The sequence below is a fragment of the Aquila chrysaetos genome, chromosome 10 (genome assembly GCF_900496995.4).
Source record: "Aquila chrysaetos chrysaetos chromosome 10, bAquChr1.4, whole genome shotgun sequence".
Taxonomy (NCBI): domain Eukaryota; kingdom Metazoa; phylum Chordata; class Aves; order Accipitriformes; family Accipitridae; genus Aquila; species Aquila chrysaetos.
This window is the reverse complement of record NC_044013.1, coordinates 22,807,378-22,827,968: the sequence shown is the minus strand read 5'-3', so window position 1 is coordinate 22,827,968 and position 20,591 is coordinate 22,807,378.

The window sequence follows — 20,591 nt, the reverse complement described above, 5'->3', positions numbered from 1 at the left end:
TATGATCCAGAATTATAAATAAATATAAATCTTGATTATCAATAATTCCTTTAGGCATCAGTGAATGTGAAAGGTTGCTTCACTTTACCAAACATCCATATGAACATGTATCATATAACAATGATTCTCAGTGATTCAAGTGAAACAATGGAGTAGCTTCTGAAATAAATTTTCAGCAGTGACTGAGTTTGGGTATATACTTGACCTGTAAAGACTGTAATAAAACTTTACGGTTGGGAAAAACACGTGAACTAGCCAACTTCTCTGATTTTCTTCTTTTTCCAGTCTCATGTATTATACTGAAAACTCAATCTCATTCCTTTCGCTGCCCAGTACTCTTTCCCAGTTTGGCTGGCAAGCTGCCTACCTGAGGTAAGAGGTACAAGGTGCCAGAGCCATGACCTTCCCAGTGACAATGGTACATATGGTGGGATTAAAGTAAGACTATAGTCAACTCTTTGCCACTTATCTCACAAGTCTGTCTCAACCCATCATCTCCCCAGTTCCCCACATTCTTCAGCTTGTGCACAACAGAACTAAAAAAGCACAAAGAATATAGCAAAGTTATTTTTCTTCAAAAGAAGAAAAATGCCTTTGTTTTTCATGAGGACAGAACTGCAGGCCTCCAAGGAGTTCATACAGACCATTCCTACTCTTCTTGCTAGCTAAGCCCTTCTTGACACAGTTGTCAGCACCAAAATACTGTTGTTTAAATGTTTTTCTTACTTCCATATGGAATACATAAAAAGTCCAACCAGCCAACAGAGTCATAGTCTCATTCACCCTTCAAAGTGGCTGCAGCTTTAGACATCTGTTAAAAATCTGGGTGAAAGTAGAAACACTAAAGAAATAGTTTCTAAGACTGAGCGCCCCTCTAGGAGAGATGGAATTACCACTGGGCAAAGAAAGGGAAATCAGTGGCTTTACAGCACCATCGCTTCTACCCCTCTATAAACCTGAAAAGCTACTTTGGAAACCTCCTAAATGGAGGCTCTGTTGGTTGGCAGGGGGGTAAAAATGTAGATTGATTTGATAAGTCCCTTTTCAACAATCCACAGGATTGATAGATTTCGTGCAGTCCCCATGAGATTCCAGGACACACTCCTTTCATCCCTTCTGCTATCCAGCTACATGCTTAGCCCAGCTGCCTGGCAATGTGAATTGTAGTGGAAATCTTTAGGAAATCTTTATATTATAATGTCAAAGAGTTAGACAACTTCTCCAACCCTCCTTATTTAATTATTTCTATCTCCAAACATCATTAGTTTTTAATAATGATCATCTAAATCTGCAGTTCACACTTCTATTTCTTCTTTCTCAATGGCTCACTGCAAGCTTTTGCTATAGAGCAGCTGAGTTCAAGATTGATGTAAGATATATTCTTTTATTCTTTATAGTCTTTGTTCTATTAATTAAGGGGAAATTAAACCAGCCAAAAACCTATTATTCTTAATTTAGTTAAATCAAGGTAACATTCAACAAGAGTACGCACATTTTACTCACTACTTTTCAAATCTCTTTTGTACAATTCGATTTAGCTTTTATCTTCTTGAAAGGATATTTTTTTTCTTGGAATCAGGATTTTCTGATTCTGAAACAAGCTGGAATCAGTGGCAATATACATAACTACTTAACTGAGAGTAATGAGCCACAGTGGCCACTGAGCCACTGTAATGACTGAATATTTTTAAAACAAGCTAATTCAGAGCAATGTGTTTCAGATAAAAGCATAGTTGCAAGAAAGCTCCATGGTGGAGAATTTGGCTAAGATAGTAGAAAGCCCAAAGGAATGACGCTGGAAAGCACAAAGTGACTCCTTAGGTTATTATAGCAATAGAAGTCAAGGAGAATTTTAATCAACTTTCAGTAGAGATCTCCCTTATGCTACAAAATTGATGTAAAATGAAAAGAAATTGCATTCAAGCACAGAAAGAAATCAACCACCTGTTTGGAAACTGTTGTATCAGTGTCCTGGTTTCAGCTGGGATAGAGCTGATTGTCTTCCTAGTAGCTGGTACAGTGCTATGTTTTGAGTTCAGTATGAGAAGAATGTTGATAACACTGATGTTTTCGGTTGTTGCTAAATAATGTTTAGTCTCAAGTCAAGGATTTTTCAGCTTCTCATGCCCAGCCAGCGAGAAAGCTGGAGGGACACAAGAAGTTGGCACAGGACACAGCCAGAACAGCTGACCCAAACTGGCCAACAGGGTATTCCAGACCATGTGGCGTCACATCTAGTATATAAACTGGGGGGAGTGGGGGTGGAGGGATCGCCGCTCGGGGACTAACTGGGTGTCGATTGGCAGGTGGTGAGCAATTGCACTGTGCATCATTTGTACATTCCAATCCTTTTATTATTACTGTTGTCATTTTATTAGTGTTATCATTATCATTATTAGTTTCTTCTTTTCTGTTCTATTAAACCGTTCTTAATCTCAACCCATGAGTTTTACTTCTTTTCCTGATTTTCTCCCCCATCCCACTGGGTTTGGGGGGGGGAGTGAGTGAGCGGCTGCATGGTGTTTAGTTGCTGGCTGAGGTTAAACCACAACAATCAGGTAGTCCATGGACTGCACCTGAGGTAAGTAAGGGACAGTGCTATTCTCATCAAAGTTCAAAAAAAAGAAGCTATGACTCAAAATAAAGTGAAGAGAGCTCTGATAAATCCACACCATACTTACCTATTGGGTACAGTGACATGAGGGACTATCCCACTTCACCTAACAGATTTTTACCTTCTTGCATGCTCTGAAGCATTCATTTCTGTTTCACTCTAAATACTAAAGATTAAAAGTACTGAAGAGAAAACTAAATTTAATGACAGATGTAGAGGTCACTCAGGGCAAGGAGTCATCAGGGACAACTGTTTTCACGGGCACTTTTAGCATGGTGTGATTTAAGTTTAGCATTGTAAAAGGCAACGATGTGTACAGATGGGGCCCCTTAGAACAAGAGGAAGTACAGCTTAAGTAGGAAATCTTTACAGAGAATGTCAAACACCATTTATGTCTAACAATGAATGTCTAGCTCCCAGGCTCACTTATGTGTGCTCCTGTATTACCAATAACCCATTTCAAATCTCCGATACAGAGGAACCTGATTTAAGATTGACAGAGACATAGTCCACATTCCGAATCCAATCCCACAAGAATCATTAAAAAGACCTCATTCTACCCATTGCTGGGCTGCCTGTCCCTAGCAGTACTGAATCTGCATCACACCGACTCCTGTGGCTGCAGAGACCAAGCACTGATTAAAAGAAATGTTTTATGTGATGTGGTAGAGGACAGATGGCAGCAGCAGCTGGAAACCTTTGCAAAATATAGATTCTGTAATTACCAAAACAGCAACAAAAAACCATCCAGCATACACAGAAAGAACTGCAAAAAACAGAGCTGGATGACTAGCTCACAGAGTATGAATGTACAAGAAGGACTATTCAATCAGAGGATCGTCACTTTTGCCAAAGGAGGCCACCGCAAAGGCTCACCCCAAGCAGGAATGCTGCTAGCACAGTGACACACTTCCCACAGCTCCCAAGGGCACGCACAATTGCTTGTCCAAAGCATTACCTTGAAACTATCAGTTTGTCCCTGAAATGGAGAAAGCCATACTGGGTCCAGTAGACTGTGGCACTTGCAGGCAGTAGTGACAAACACTGCTTTTATTGAACAACACCCAAGCCTGGGGGCTGGGCACAGTGCCCCCCACCCCCCACCCCAGCCCAGTCTCCTCAACAGCCTAGTATGTCTGGAAGAGGAGAGGGCTTATTGAGCTGCCTGTATGGGGTACTGTACGCACGAGATTTGTTTGATCACCATGGCCAACCTGTGGCTGGCACTTTCACACCTCTCCTGACAGGGGTACACAATTAAAATTGTTTCTCAGCAGCATACAGGACCGGTATTAGATCACACAGATGGGTTGTTTTAAGCTAACAACTTGCTTGTTCTGAAGACAATGAGATGTATATGGGTACTTTTACAAACAAAGAACAAGTTCTCTTTGGCAGGGATAATTAGCAGATTATAACTGCAATCATACAAACAGCTCAAATTAAGGAACTGCACCTGCACTTTTTTTTTTTTTTGGTGGGCGGTGGGGGAAGCTTTCTAGAACCCATTAAAAATCCCTCTAGTGCAACCTCAGGCCTCCTTCCAATCTTATTTTAGCAATCAAAAAAACTGGGTAAACTTTTAGGAAGGGATAAATGCCTTCCCAGTTTTTACATATACTCACATTTCTCCCTGAAATTTGAAGTCTGAACACCCCCATCATACCAGTGCAGGTTTCTATTTTTACTTTTCCTCTTCTTCCAAAGCACTTCCCAGTCTCACTAACCTACTTGGCTTGATTACTTGTGGGAGAAAATCCATGCCCCAGATTCATTACAGGTTCTGTAAAGGAGCATTACAACTTGTTCGTGGCATATTTTTATTAGTCAAGGTCAGTAAGCATTTCCTAGCTAGAGGTATAGCAGTTGGACTGTCATCTGCAGACACAGCATCAAATAGCAAAGGTTAAATTTATATGGAAGATTATGCCAAAAATTAGAATATAGTCACCAAGGGGTTCAGAACTGTTACATCAAAAAATTAGTTTCTCTTTTTCTGAGCCTCCGGATGAGCAGAACAGGAATCAAACTCTGATTCCACTGGGTACAAGCCCAGGTTCATGCTTCTTGACATACAAGCAAGCTCAACCAATCTTTTTGCAGGCACATAGTTTCTTTTCTACACTTTTCTTGCTGTACTAACTACTGATTTTCCAGAAGCAAATACTTTGTGCTGCTACCTACCAATGCAGGTGGAAAAGCAGCAGAGTCATAGACCTGCTTTTCCTGTGTTTGAAGTGGAATGAAAGGGAACACTGACTGTCCTGCAAAGACCATGCAACAAGTCTCCCTACAAGACCAAAACGAGAGGAACCATCAACCCAACACCATTCTTATTTTTGAAGTCTCCACTATCTGCCTTTAAACATATAATTAAGAAAAACAAACCCTAAACTAGTTGGTTACAACAGACATGGACCACATGAGTATTCAGTAAAGCACACATATAATGGATTTTTTAACAGATAGCAAGCAAGGCCTGACCAAACTGATTGCTGTTCGATCTCCTTTCCCATTTTCATTTTCTTAAATGTGGCAGCTAGTATGTTTTGGCCAGTGTAGTACAGCCTCAGTTGGCTGTGAGGAGTCCTTCCTGGCACAACAAATTCCAACCACAACTAGGCTGTGAATTACAAGAAACCATACTTACAAGACAATACCAAACACAGAAGTGATGGGGAATGGCTAAGGGAACAATGCCAGCTAAATTACATCTTTCCCTACCAGTTGAGATGGACAGGGATCTTCACAACTTAACTGCCCTACCTTAAGGTGAACAAGGTGTGCAAGAATATAAACTAATCCCTATTAAACGATATTCCCACTGGTAACTAGGTCAGTTTTGGTTTTATGCTAAGAATTTGTAACTGTAAAAGGTATCACATCTGAAAACACACACCAACTTCAGGCTGGGAATTTGGGACCTCTTACAGAGCAGATTCATGGGGTTTGCTTCCTGTGGCTTTGAGCCATACTTTCTAGTATTCATACTTTCCCAGTTTCCCAAACCTGAAATCTAATACAATATTAACCGTACTATACATTAAATAGTCCCCTGTGCCCATTCCAGAAAAATAAAAAGAAGGGTTTGAGTTAGTCATTACTTTTTCTTTACTGCTCTGTTGAGGCAACAGTTATACTGTGTTCATTCACTGACATGAGAAAATACACCTGTTCATTAGCACTTCCCCTTTTTCACAGACATACATTGTGCTATCAGACTACACAATTGGACAAACCGATTATTTTGTGCATTACATTTCTCAATGAAACCATTTTCTAGTGTATTGATTTTTTTTCTGACAAGGTGCCCACATCTCTAGGTGTCAAAGCTGTTCCTTGGGTTTTTAAAAAGTTGACAGACTAATGAGGTAGGAGAAAAGAACAGTTTTGTAAGGACAACAGCAACTTTTTGCATAAATGTATTATAGGAAGAAAGGAGCGGGGAACTTACAGGTGCATAGAAAGGCACACAAAATTGACTACTACTACAAGTCTTAGTCACGTTTTTATATACTTACCAGGACTGTCGTGGAACATGGTTTCATATAAAGAAAATTCCTAACCGCAACCTTGAAGTAACTGAAAGAAAAAAATGGTGCAAACCAAGAGCAAACACAATATTTCAGAAAAGCACATACCACTCATTTGTATAATGGCATCATAATATTTACTGTTATACTCCTTTCTTTTTGTAATACTGCACAAATACAACAATTTTTGTTAAAAATTCCATTTCTTTTCCCCACTGCAGATGAGAGTGGTGAGATGAGGGTTGTACTGAGCTCTTTATAGGTATTCCCAAGATGTCTCCATTGTACATTTGAACACATTGCTAGTGGTTCAAAATCTGTGTATTACTTTGCAACTAAATGCTAGTACCTAATAGCAGGTGCTCTTGTGCCCATTTTCACCAAATCTCATGCCCATCATGATTTATTACAAAATTAAGTGCTATGTTTGCTGTTTGGAAAATCACAGGTAAGTCACACTGCTGTGAACTCATCTGTATCATAAAAGCATAAAATAACAAATCAGACAGCAAGTATTCAGCCATCACAGTCAACAGTTGTAAGCATAAGTGGGAACCTTACATAGATAAACTCTGGAGAGAAAGTTTGGCTGCACAGGAGCTCATTACAAACAAGAGCTCTTCACTTTCTCTCATAAAGAGTTGACCCTACACAACATCCATGTGATCGAGGAAAATTTACCTGTGCAGCATATTAGTCTGACAGCAGCAAAGACTAGCATGAGGAAAGAAGCAATCCTGGTGATAGAGCTGATTGTCTAATGCTACCAAACAGTAGTGCTTAGCAGTCAGCACAGTAGCCTTTTCACTTGTTCATATCTGATAGAAAAAATGTAATGCAGCTAAGGCAAGGTACAGGAATAATGTTTTAGCTAACCTGTCACTTTTATAAACAAAACCTTAGTGCAGCTAACATTTTTGACATTTCCTGTAAATACATCAGAGATCTCAGACACTTAGATTAAGGTGCTTGACTTTATGTCCTCATGCAACCATATTGCACTGACATGATTTACCTACATGTGTTAAGACAAGTACCTATAGCATTGGAACCTGGAGCCCAGTCCACAACTACTTTACTCTCATGGCAAGAGCATAAAACCTGACTGATGCAGTGTTGATTCATTTCCAACTTCCATTTCTGAAGTTCCTCCAGAGACTGCCAAACCTAATTCTGTAATATAGAAAGAAAAATGAAGCCCTTTACTATGGAAATTAACATATTACCAAAACCTCATGAGTATGACTCTCAGATACCCTCAGATAATTGTTACCACATTAGACAAAAATAGTGATGATAGGGAAATGGAAGTAATGAAGTGAAGGAAAGAGAAATTTTTTAAAAATATCAATAGTTTCTACCTCCTTCAACTTTTGTTGATTTGTCCCTTTTTTCTTAAGACACTCTGTTCCTTTGGATTATAATTATCACATCTGTAAGAGGTGGTTATTTACTTGTGTTGAGGAAGTGTTGCCATGCTCAGACTTATAAAGGATGGGGCTGGTAACTGTTTCACTTATGGTTGTAAATGGATACAATAGAACCAAACCACCACATTGTTAACTGTAACTTTAATAGAGAAAGTTTTGCTTGATTCATTTCAGTATTCACTTCAAAGTAAACACTCATTTTTCTGGTACCAAAAACCATTTGTAATAAAGAGTGCCTACTTACTGCTACTCTATTTTGTACCAGTTGTATAGTGCTCTCAAGAACCCTTGAATTTTTATACTTGGTTTGACTTTCTTTGACACAGAAAAGAGCACTTGCTTGAGGTAACCTTTGAACCATCATTCAAATTAATTCATAGAATTTACTCAGGAATGTGGTACAAAAATAAGCACATCCCCTCTTATTCAGTAACAAATACCCAGCCTTCACTTGACAGCTTGGGCAAAGGACACCATTCTCTTGGATGTCGTCTCTGCAGCGGTGTATCGTCATGTTGAAATGGAGTGAGTGAGTGATTTGTGTAGATTATGTACTAAATCCATTGGCAGGTGGGCAGATTGTTGTTAATAGCCAATGCGCTTTTTTTGGATGTGAGGAAAGTGGCGTTTTGCTAACGTTGATAGCAGCTCGCATGGCTTATGATGCTGCTACAGCTGAAGAATGTCCCTGAATTTTAAATAATGAAGCAGACTGCTCTGCATCACAGGAGCCTCATTAGCTACACACAATGACATTGTGAGGGGGATTTTTGAGGACTGTGTCAAGGACTACAGAATGGAACTATAATTTCACTGTCTCAAGTACTCTTGTCATTCCCCTCACAGTAATATCTAAGGACCAAAAAGCCTTTATTTTGTTTATTTATCTTCAGAACCTCCTTGGAATAAATGGGAAAGACAGGGAAGTGAAGTAGAACATGACTGATCTTAATTTGCTCAGGTGCTCAGAAGTACCTTTGGACATCTGAGATCTACTTCACTCAAGGTTGCATTGAAGACCTTTGGTAAAACAAGAAATTAAAGCTGGGTATCATGAATCCAGCTTTGCCTTCTAGCAGTCACTCATCTCTCTGAAAATAAAAACTACCATAAACTGGGGATTCAAATAATAGTCCAGATGCAAAAGGAAAAAAAAAAAAAAAGAGAAAAGTGGCAACAATGGATTTATACAGAAACATGGAATCCCATAGGTTTTCTACCTCAACTTCTTCCACCAAATTGTGTTCATAAAGAACCTACACAGGACAACTTACACAAACAGAATATACTATACACCTGCTGAAATCTGTATTAGAACCTTGTTTTGTCATATCAGAGACTTTACCATGACAAGAAAAGTAAATCTATTTAGCTCTAAACACACAAAAAAAAAAAAAAAAAAAATCAAAAAAAACTACATTTAAACCCATCAGATATAATGCCTCAGATTTAAATACAGCCCACACATCAGAAATGTGTGGCAGGCTATTTGCAAAAGCACCATGCCTTAAGACTCAGGCCATTAAGGATCTGGTCCAGGTGCCACACAAGATGGCAAGAAATTCCTATTAACTTGAATGACTCAATAGGAATCCTTAAAATTGCAAAGGCTCAATCTTAGACTGCAGTCAAATATTCAAATGTATAATTCAGGGATGAGGATGGAGAGTACAACTAAGCACAGGATCTAGACCTAAATACTGGAACTATCCTGCAACATATTTTAAACTTATTACCCCCTTAACTACAAACTACTTTACTTAACTAAAAGGACCGTTTTGCTCTGTGGTCCATTAATATGAGTCAGAAAATGCAAAATAATCTAACATTCACATTTTAATATAGGTATCTAGGGTATGTGGAAAAGGCTATCATTTAGACTTCCTTTTTCCATTCATTAAAGAGGAGTCTAGAGGACTCAACCTCAGTAGATGACTGTATTTTGGAGAGCCAGTGAGGCTGTTGATCATACTGGTGGGGATGTTCATACTTTCAGTTTTTCACAAATAGGCAGCACTCTGAAACTAACAAGGTGAAAAGCTTCAACACATTTTCACAGAAAAATCCAGGGTTGGTTTGTGAAGAAATGGAACAACATATAAATAGATGAATAAGGGCTCCATTATACAGAGATATATATTCCACCTATGAAAGGTTAACAGAAAAATCTGCTATTTCATACTGCCACTGCTATTTCTCTCCCTGTATTGAATATTTGTTCTATAGGCATACTATGAACACCACAACTCATAAATTATTTGAATGTAAATAGATTTACAGTAAGACAACAAGGCTACTATATCTGCATCGAATTTTGTATATATTTATATTCTGGTTGGCACAGCCATTAGCAAACACTAGTTTAAATTATTTAAGGCAATCTCTCTCCGAGTCATGAACAGTTAAAACTTATTAGTATGTATTAGGACTTTGAATTAATGCAAAGTTTGCCTGTCTGCATAGCCTTTAAAAAATGTTTTGTTCTGTGCTCTTTTATATGAAATTCACTTCATTTTGCTTCTGACTGCAGTGCTTCCAGCTCTCACTGATTTTAAATGCCAAAGATTTTATTTGAATAAATGATAAGTGAGGTATGGAAATTAACTTAAACCTGCTTATCAACTACATTACGTTAGAGTTCTTGGTCTCTTCTTGTCTTACTGTTACGGTTATAAAATGGTTTTTGAAATGAACACAAACGTGCTCAGTTGTTCATGAAACATCCCTTTCAGGCACAGAGATCTGTGCCCTATGCAGCTATAAGTACAGCATGGAAACAGCTATCTATCAAGAGATTTTTGTTCTTGTCTTGGCCCTGCTGCTGTGACCCTGGGGAAGCTGACCAGCCTCAATATCACCAACCACATAATATAAATGTAACTACCTTGAAAAGTGCTTTCATTTCCACAAATGAAAATTACTACATCAGAATAAACATTAGTAGTTGTCACTCCTTCACGTGAATCGACCTGTCTGAAAGATCCTTACTCTTTACTGGCACCATTTTGATGGTGGGCTCCAGAGGATATAATAATGGGATAATACTACTCAAGATTCAGGCTACAAAGTGCTTGATGCTGGAAAGCAGAACATTGCTTTTCATAAAATATTGGAGTAAATGATTTAAAAAGAACAACAATTACAGTGGTATAACTTGTTTTCATCGATTTAAACAACTTCCCATTGAGGCAAATTTCATGTAACAGCTCCCACAAAGCACTCTATCCCTCTTCCAGACATATAAGCCTTAAGCACTGAGCACAGCTTATAAACAGCAGTAGTAGGGTTAAAGGATTCCTGCCTAGTTCCTTGCAGGCAAGTTTTAATTCATCCTACTGAGCATCTGAGTAATAGCAGCAACACATTTTAATAATTTATGTGTTTGCATGTGGCTCCATGCAACCCTGGTTTAGCTCTGTTCCTTACTGCTAAAAATATGCAGTTGTCTCCTGTTTAGTTTTTGACTTATCCCCAAAATGATTATGCTTACTTTTGTCCTGAAAAATTAGAGTGGTTTTTTTTGATGAATTCTTTTAAACTTTGCTCTTTCAGAAACATAATCTGACAAGAGAGTTTTGTATACCTCTCTGTCATGCTCATCTTTTAGTTCTTCAGACTCAGTGTTTGACAGCCGGATGGTTCTTATCCAGAGAAACACTCTGAAAATGCAGACACTGTCTGGCGCCAGGTGCACTGCGGTTACCGAATCCCAGAATCACTGGGGCGGGACGCAAGACATTCAGTTATTCTAATGTGATCTCTAGCTGTTCTTGGATTCGGGTTGGGAAAGTCTAGCAGGCTTGTTTGACCCATGGTCACACACTGCTTTCTTACTTAAACACCTTTCTTTTTCCTAGTCCTTGAAACAAGCTGGAAAAATCCATCACATCTGATTATTAACAATTAAGAATATAGCCAGGAACTGCAGCCTTGTAGCCTGTATTTAAAAAAAAAAAAAAAAAAAAAGGAAAAAAAAGTTGTTTCTAGTTTGAATATCTTTTAAAATGAATTACAGTACAGAATAATAGACCACATCACTGGCAGGTGATCATGGTGTTCTGTTCTTTTTATGTCTCCAGCACTTTAGCTATTTATTTACAGCAAACACCAAAAAGCGTTTGTCTAGCAAGAGCCAACCAGTTAATAATTTGAGCCACTGTGCTTTCGGGTTCATCAGATACTTAGAATTCAGCTTTCTAAAGAGAAAGTGCAAGTAAAATATGTCCCAGTGAATGCTTGTTCATTCTGTTCATCACCAAACTGCTAGCTCATACCTGTTGAAAATTCAGTGTAGCTCAACAGATAGCCCTTATGAATATATTCAAAAAAGAATATGCGTCCATGAAATAAACATTAGAATTCATGTACGTACAAAGCACAAACATTAGAAAAGTTTGATGTACCTCTGCCATCTCTACTTATGGATGCATCACACCCACCATCAGTTTCTCAGGGAAAAAAAGGCTGCTCATCTTTACTGATGTAAAATTCAGTAGAGTAGCTTACCAAGTGGTGACCTCTTGTGCATCTTCAGAGATCAGCTATCTGCAAAAGTACAAGTTGTTCCAGACCAAGTTAACTTTGGTACAAGAGCATCCTGGGTTCTCAGCCTGATCTCATACTGATTAGTTCTGGAGTCATTCCCACAAAATCAGTGGCACATGCAAGATCAGAATTAGGAGCTCCATTCTTACAAGGATAAAAAGTAATGAATTTTCCGGACTTTAAATGGAAACTAATTGATGTTAATATATAGGGAGAAATCACTGACTTGCTGCAAAAATGCTTCCACAGAGCAAAGACTGCTGTTTCATCAAAGTGACCTTTCTTTACACGGCAGCTCTTGTCCCACAGACTTCAGCGTTCCTATTGACTAATATTGATACAGCTACAGCTAGGGGAAGAGCCAACAGAAAACTCTTATCCTGGAGTGGATGTGGTAAAGCCAGAGGGTAATTTGGACCATGGAATTTTTGCAAACAGATTATTTCCTTCTGTCATAAATAAACTATTTGCTTCCCTTTACTTAAAGAAAACAAAAACAGATGAAATAAAAGTAAATTGCAACTTTTGTTATTTTTGGCATGTGTATGAACTTAGAAATACATAACTGGTAACCCAGGAGACAGACAGCAGACATCTATTAAATTCATGGAGTTGATATAAGGTAAGTAGTGACAACGTATGCTTTTTACACAACCCCATGAAACTATGCTCCAGACCTCCTCAGGGACTCTTTCAGTCCTCACACACTTCAGACCTGGGGTTACCACCAAGTATGACACAAAGAACCAGTCGTGTAGGCTTGGAGATGCCAACTGCCATACAAAGACCAAATTTCACATGAGGACTGAACAGCCATCAGAAAGCACAATGATGGGGCTGGAATTTAATGAAAGCTCACACTCAAAAGAGTTATAATTTAGTTGCTTGTTGCCAGAGATTTTTGTTAGTTGATTACTTTGTCAAGAAGACAAATTTGTTAAAATTAATTGTTGATTTGTTTGTTTCAGCTTTTTAATAAGAACAGGCTTTTCATTTTAGAGAGAGAGACTGTGAAGTGTATGCAAAGGTCTTGAAAAATCAGCTTTTGCCCTAGGAATGATTAATCTTATGCAGCTGTTCTCCTGGACTATTTTCAAATGTGTTCAATAAACCTTAAAGATTTGTTACAGAGTGGTGACAGAATTATTTTGCTTGACTAACCTCACATTTTCATGAACTGTGAAGGCCTAAAATTTGAGAAAAGATAGCTTGTATTGATTTGGATGATTAAAAGGCAAGAAAGTTTTAAATGGAGAGCACCACCAGCATTGTAAGACACTGAACACCACCACTCTGTTACTCACTCATCACTGTTAGTTATTCCTGCCACAAGAAGCTTATTTTCCAAGGACTGCTGCATACTGCTCACTGTCCTCAGAACCTGTACATTTCCTATCTCATAGGTGTAAAATTGGACTTTTTTTTACAGCTGTTCATGACATGTGAGAGAAGGTAAAGAAAAAGGTTGAATTAACATATTTTCTTGATATCACAATCCTTTTCAGCTTACTTTAAACCCATCTTCCTGATTTTCAGTCATGTTCCTCCCAAAACAATTTCTAGATGTTTTCAATTAATTTATCATTCTTGCTTCAGCTGTTTTCTTCTGCTAAGCTAGGCCCTAATTCAAGAGACCATTTAATTGTCTTTAAATTAAAACATGTTCTTAAGCTTTGTGAAAATCAATTTATCACAGAAGCAACATCAACAGTCCTAATTCAGAAATGGACATAAACCCTTTTTTAAACTCTTTCCTCACTGGGCATGTCTTCCTGAATCAGTATTTCCATGTTATGGTGTGACATTTTCAAGAGCACTCAAGTAGTTTAACAGACTAAATGTTGTTCACTTGCAGGTTGGCATTTTTGAAAAATTATGTCGTTGCTGAATAAGGCTGGTTTTGGAGATGGTTTTGAAAAGCTTTTGCCGAGTTGTAGCCTTATTCAATTTGTTTATTTCAGCATAGAAATATGAGGTCCAAGCTTTTTACTTAATTACGGCTCTCACATTTCTATTGGTAACCACAATAAGCCACCTGCTTCTACCTGCTTTGTCCCCTCCTTCTAAAACATAAACCTTCAGTTTATCCCTGAAGAATATTGTCTAGCGTGGGATTAAAAAAAGCATTTCTTTTAAACATTCCTTTAACTTGATGTCTTGGGACTGGGTTTTATCCTAATTGCTGAACATCACAGCCTCTCACTGATAATATCCTTCCCGTTGTGAAACAGCCAGTGATGCATGGCAGTGGCCCAAAGCAGTTCTAACTAGCACACATCACTGTGAAGTGCTGCCTCCTCTGTTCTGTACTCTGCATCTCCGCAAGTATAATTCAATGTACCATCCCTTCTTCTTCCTTTTATCCCCCTTTCTACTGATGACCCTATAAATAAGGCTAATAACATCAAATTTTTCTATAACAAACTGTATTCTCTTCCAGGTCAGAGTCAGTGGTGGTTGTTCTTCATGTCCATCACTTCTACTATGCTTTCCCAAACATTTCTGTACTTTTAGAAAAGACAAAAATTTACCTTAATTTTGTGCTGCTTTCCTTGCCTCAGATGCTTCTAGCTGTCAGGACACAGGCAGAAAGTTACCGTCTGATTTCACCCCAAATATCTGTTTATTGAGCCTTTCACATCCCTACCCTGCCAACTCCATCAGTGAAATGCAGCTGGTAAAGGATGTGTAGTGAGAAGGAAGCGTTCAAACTGCCCCTTTAGCTCTGGAGAGAACAGTTTTGGCATTCCTGCATATTTTATCATAAAGAAATCAAACTTTCTCATCTCTAAGCAACTATAAACTTTCCTAATTGAAGAATATCAGCAAAATTTAGGTCCTGGTACAATTCACTGGTCACTAAGCATGCTGTATGCCCTACTCTTGTGCCAGTCTGATGAGTCTCCTGCACTTACAAGTGCCTATTTTCACAAGCATCCTTAACTGCAGGAACATTTTACAACAACGTATGTTTGATATCCACGTTATCTACCTAATAATTTATATGCTGGAAGATGCCACTGTTATGCAATCAGAGATTGGAAAATTATTTCATGAGATGTAGATAACCAAAGAACAGAATTCAAATGACAAAATGCAGCTGTCTCAATAAGCTTGAAAAATAATTATAGTAAAGTACTAGAGAACACACAGGTATGTTCAGCTCAAAAACTGATCACAGACAGATCCCCCTAATCTCTTCACTCATTCCCAGAAAAGGATGAACAGTGCCTCATTTGTGGTTTTTCCCTTAAAACAGAATTGCTATGTCTATTTTGCAGCATGCTGTGAAAGAGTCCACTACAGACTGTCATGGTTTAACCCCAGCCAGCAGCTAAGCACCACGCAGCTGCTCACTCACTTCCCCCCCAACCCAGTGGGATGGGGGAAGAAAATCAGGAAAAGAAGCAAAACTCGTGGGTTGGGATAAGAATGGTTTAATAGAACAGAACAGAAGAAGATAATAATGATAACACTAATAAAATTACAATAGTAATAGTAAAAGGATTGGAATGTACAAATGATGCACAGTGAATTGCTCACCACCCGCCTATCGATGCCCAGTTAATCCCCGAGCAGTGATCCCCCCCCCCCCACTCCCCCCAGTTTATATACTGGACATGACGTCACATGGTATGGAATACCCCCTTGGCCAGTTTGGGTCAGCTGTCCTGGCTGTGTCCTGTGCCAACTTCTTGTGCCCCTGCAGCCTTCTTGCTGGCTGGGCATGAGAAGCTGAAAAATCCTTGACTTGAGACTAAACATTACTTAGCAACAACTGAAAACATCAGTGTTATCAACATTCTTCTCATACCGAACTCAAAACATAGCACTGTACCAGCTACTAGGAAGACAATCAGCTCTATCCCAGCTGAAAACAGGACAGACCAAATGCGCACGGAAGATAAAATGGTTCTGGAAAACAAAGAGGAGCAACATTTTCTGGATGGTTACTTGATCAAAACCATTCACCATTTTGCAATGTGTTTAATCAAAAAATTAAAACAATTAAGAAAGCATTACAATTGAAATAATTAGATTACCTGTAAAACAATACTTTGCATTTAAATGTATTCAATTCTCTAACTGTAATTAGAATAGTTTTAAATTTTAATATATCACAATTCTAAATTACAAGACTGTATTTTTGGACATGAAAAATGTTTATTTCCCCTCCCAAACAGCTTTCTTTTTCATTTCACTGTAACGACTTCAGGCTAGTATGAACTGACCTCTAGATGTTCCCATTTCTTTACTGGCCTTTGGAGTGATGAATCATCTAAGTTAGACAAGATCTCAAGACACATATACAACATAAATAGGAAGAGAATTTAAAACAATGAAACAAAACTTTGTTCTCTTACATGATTCCATTCTCATTCCTCTAAAACGAAGTGCAATCTTGTTTCTGTACAGCAGAACAGCAAGCTCTTGGCACGGGATTCAATTGCATTTCTTGAAAACTTTGTGGTTAAACAAGATTTCATCTGGCAATGTAGCAAGACTTACTCTGAATGCTGAGACTTAATTCTAGTGTGATCCCACCATGAAATAATAATTCCCAAAACAAAGGCTGAAGATTTGGGATAGCAATTTTTCATCTATCAGAAGCTAGAATCTCCTGATGACACAACATTACTGACCGCTGAGTGGCAGTGTAAGGAAAACAAAGCCAAAAATAAACATAGTGGAAATCCATGTGATCTTTCACTGAATCCATATCATCACAGAAACTACCTGAACATTCAAACAAAACATGCTGTCCTGGTTTCAGCTGGGATAGAGTTAATTCTCTTCCTAGTAGCTGGTATAGTGCTATGTTTTTCAGTTAAGTATGAGAAGAATGTTGATAACACTGATGTTTTCAGTTGTTGCTAAGTAATGTTTAGTCTCAAGTCAAGGATTTTTCAGCTTCTCATGCCCAGCCAGCGAGGAAGCTGGAGGGGCACAAGAAGTTGGCACAGGACACAGCCAGGGCAGCTGACCCAAATTGGCCAAGGGGGTATTCCATACCATGTGATGTCATGTCCAGTATATAAACTGGGGGGAGTGGGGGGGGGGGGGGGATCACTGCTCGGGGACTAACTGGGTGTCGATTGGCAGGTGGTGAGCAATTCACTGTGCATCATTTGTATATTCCAATCCTTTTACTATTACTGCTGTCATTTTATTAGTGTTATCATTATCATTATTATCTTCTTCTGTTCTGTTCTATTAAACCATTCTTATCCCAACCCACGAGTTTTGCTTCTTTTCCTGATTTTCTTCCCCATCCCACTGGTTTGGGGGGGGGGGAAGTGAGTGAGCGGCTGCGTGGTGCTTAGTTGCTGGCTGGGGTTAAACCATGACACATGCCCATTAGGAGAGAGACATTTTATCAGAGAACACTCACTGATGTACCATACTGCATCCCGGCCATGTTAGCTGTTTACAGCATTTCATATATGAAGCATTTAGTAAGGATTCTGCATAGGTATCTCAAATATGTACCATGTTTAAGAGAGGTGAGGCTTATTTAAGAAAATTCAGAGAAAGGTTGTGATTTTCTGTTAGATTATATAGGACTTTGCCCTAAAAGCAGAAGGACTATAAATCAGTTTGTCAGTAAGATGGATATTGTTAAAACAAACAAACAAAAAACCCAAACCCTACTGCATTCTATATCAAGTGTATATTCAGAAAATAATGAAAATAAAACCTTCCTGAGGAAGGGTCTGGAATTGAGGAAAACCTACAAAATGTATAGTGACCTACACAGTTCTAGTAAGAAAATTGCCTAAAAGAGTAACCTTGAGTTGTTTTCCAATAACACGAGGGGGTGGGGGCAGGGAACCAAACCAAACCAACAAATTTTTGGAAACAGAGAACTCTATAAATACTTGAAACACAGGCCACACTTCAAGTGAAAAAAAAAAAAAAAAAAAAAGTCAAAAGAAAACTTCAACCAAGCTAATAGGTAAGTAGGTACTTGCACTAAGATTGATTTATGAAAGCCCGAAAAAGTCGTAATGGGCTGCCATTCATAATCTAGTAACAGCTGTCTACCTACCTTTTAAGATTAACAGAAGTCAGAAAGAAAACAAAAACACACTGGGATGAAATACCAGTGTTACCAAAAGGATTTCACATACAATCTCCTGATTCCTCAGCTAGTGCGCTTCCCTCTGCTCAATAAATACTCCACTGTTTTGAGGAACATGGGATAAGCAGCGCAAGAGGAAGCTTTAAAAATTGCACATGAAAACTGAGAAAATGTTCCTTATTTGCAAATAGCTAATTTGGAAAAAAAAAAAGAAAAAACAGAAAGTGAGGAAGAGATGTTGCACTGCATTGCATTGCATGCAGAAAGGTGATAACATATGGGTGGGTGCAATAGTCTACAGGCTAGAAGGATGAAAGCAACACAGAAATCTCTTTCAAGATACAGTATATCGGCACAAAAAAAGAGGAATGCTTCCTGCCTTTATGCTGCTTCTTAAGATGTGGTTTCATCTTCAACTTAAACCCATTTGAACCCACAATCATGTCTGTATGGTCCTGCCCTTTTTTTAAGTCACCACCAGCAATCATTGGTACGTGGCAAGTCAGACCAACTTGCTGATACAGCTGGAAATTAATTTGTATTCTTCCTCTTCTGCTGCCTGTATGGCCGGCCACACAGCTGCTAGCACCAACACAGGGAAGGCAGTGCACAATAATTTCTGTAGATGCTAAGAGAAGATTGGACTGCCCTTTTCAGCAGCAGCTACAGGCTCTTAGGGTGATTTATGACAATAAACCAGGGAAAGTAAGATCATAGAATAACCACATTTTTCTAATCTTTCCTATTACTCCAAATTATGAGAAACCTGGAACACCCAGCTAGAAGAGCTGCAATGAAGTACACCACAAGCCACCTAGCATCAGGAGGCATTCTTCCAAGACAGGCAGCTCAGTGCATTCACAAAATTTCTGTGCAAAAACTGCTGAATATATGCTGTATTTCACTCTTTGGAGTTAATTAAGCAACAGACATAACAGGACATGAATCACGATGTAATAATTTATGAATAGGGTGTTGTAAAACATGAAGCCGAATACAGAATATTGATGCAATTAAGCAAAAGTTCATAACACACAATTATCATAGCATAGCCTCTTAAGTGAAATTGGAAAAGGACACCATAAGGAAAAAAAAAGAAAAAGAAGAAAGACCCAAATATTTGTCAGTGTGCCTCAGTGGGCTGTGCTGGCTTATTAGAATTTTTGACAGCTCACGTTGTACACCAACACAGGGTATCTCCCCTCCATAGTAACTGATGAGCTTGTGGCCTCTTGCCATATCATACGATCTTTTCAGGTCTTATATGCTAAAATGGATCAATTTGAATAAGGTTTGAATTATTTAACAGCAACTTGTGATTTCACTCAGGAAAAGAAATCTGAAGATGATGCCACCGGCCACAATCCAAGATGGATTCCTGACATGTACCTATACAGACATGCCAGAAAAATACAGCACGAAATTGCCCCATTTCCTACTCCCCCACAGTGAAGTTAAGGCCAGAAGAAGCTGAGCAGAGAAGTTAAATACAGCTGTGGAAAAGGATAGACGAAAACTGTGCCTGGCCTGAACTGAGGGGTAGAGAATGAATGTTGAATTTCCCCTTCAATTTTGACTTACATTCTACAAGGGTGACCAGACTGAAGGGACAAATTACACCCAAAACTTAAAAGCAGTTAATGCTGCTTGAGCCATTGCTCAGCCAAATCCTTCCCATGGTTCAGGACAGACCATCAAACCCACCATGCAGTTAGCCAGGGAGGCCAAACATCACCAAGCACATTACAGGGGCATCTGCATCCCCCCAGCTTGGCCTTTTGGGTTTGAGGGGTGGCTTCTCACCTCACTAGCACCACCCCTGAGGAGAAGGCCGGCCCAATCTCACCTCAGGAGTATCTACTGTGTTACTCTTCAATGGGAAAACGTGCATTTCTCTTCTCCACCTTCAAAGTTTCCCTCCCTGGCACGTGTGTTACACTTGCTCTGCCCCCCTGGTGCCATTTGGCACTTCAGTGGGGCTCCCCCCAGCTGGGGGTTTGTGTTTTGCAAGATGCAGGCCCAACTTCTCCACCACCATCTGGGCTGCCTCCTGGCCGCTGCCCCCCCCGCCACGTGCCCACACACAGACACAACTGAATCAAATCCCGCCCGCCCACCCTGCCTGCCTTTCACCTCCACCAGCTTTCCCTCCTCTGGAGAAAAGACAACTGCCCCTCAAGCACGGACAAAACACATTTGAGCCCTGGCCTGCAGCCCTGTGGCCCATTGCCCCCTCAGGTCGGCAGCCCACAAACACATCTACCCTCCGGGCGCCGGCTGGGCGGGAGGATGACGGTCCCCGCCATTACTGACCCAGCAAGGCCGTGTGGGGAAGCACCGAGTGCCTCTGCCGCAGCGGCCAGGGCGCCGAGCCAGGTGGGGAGCTG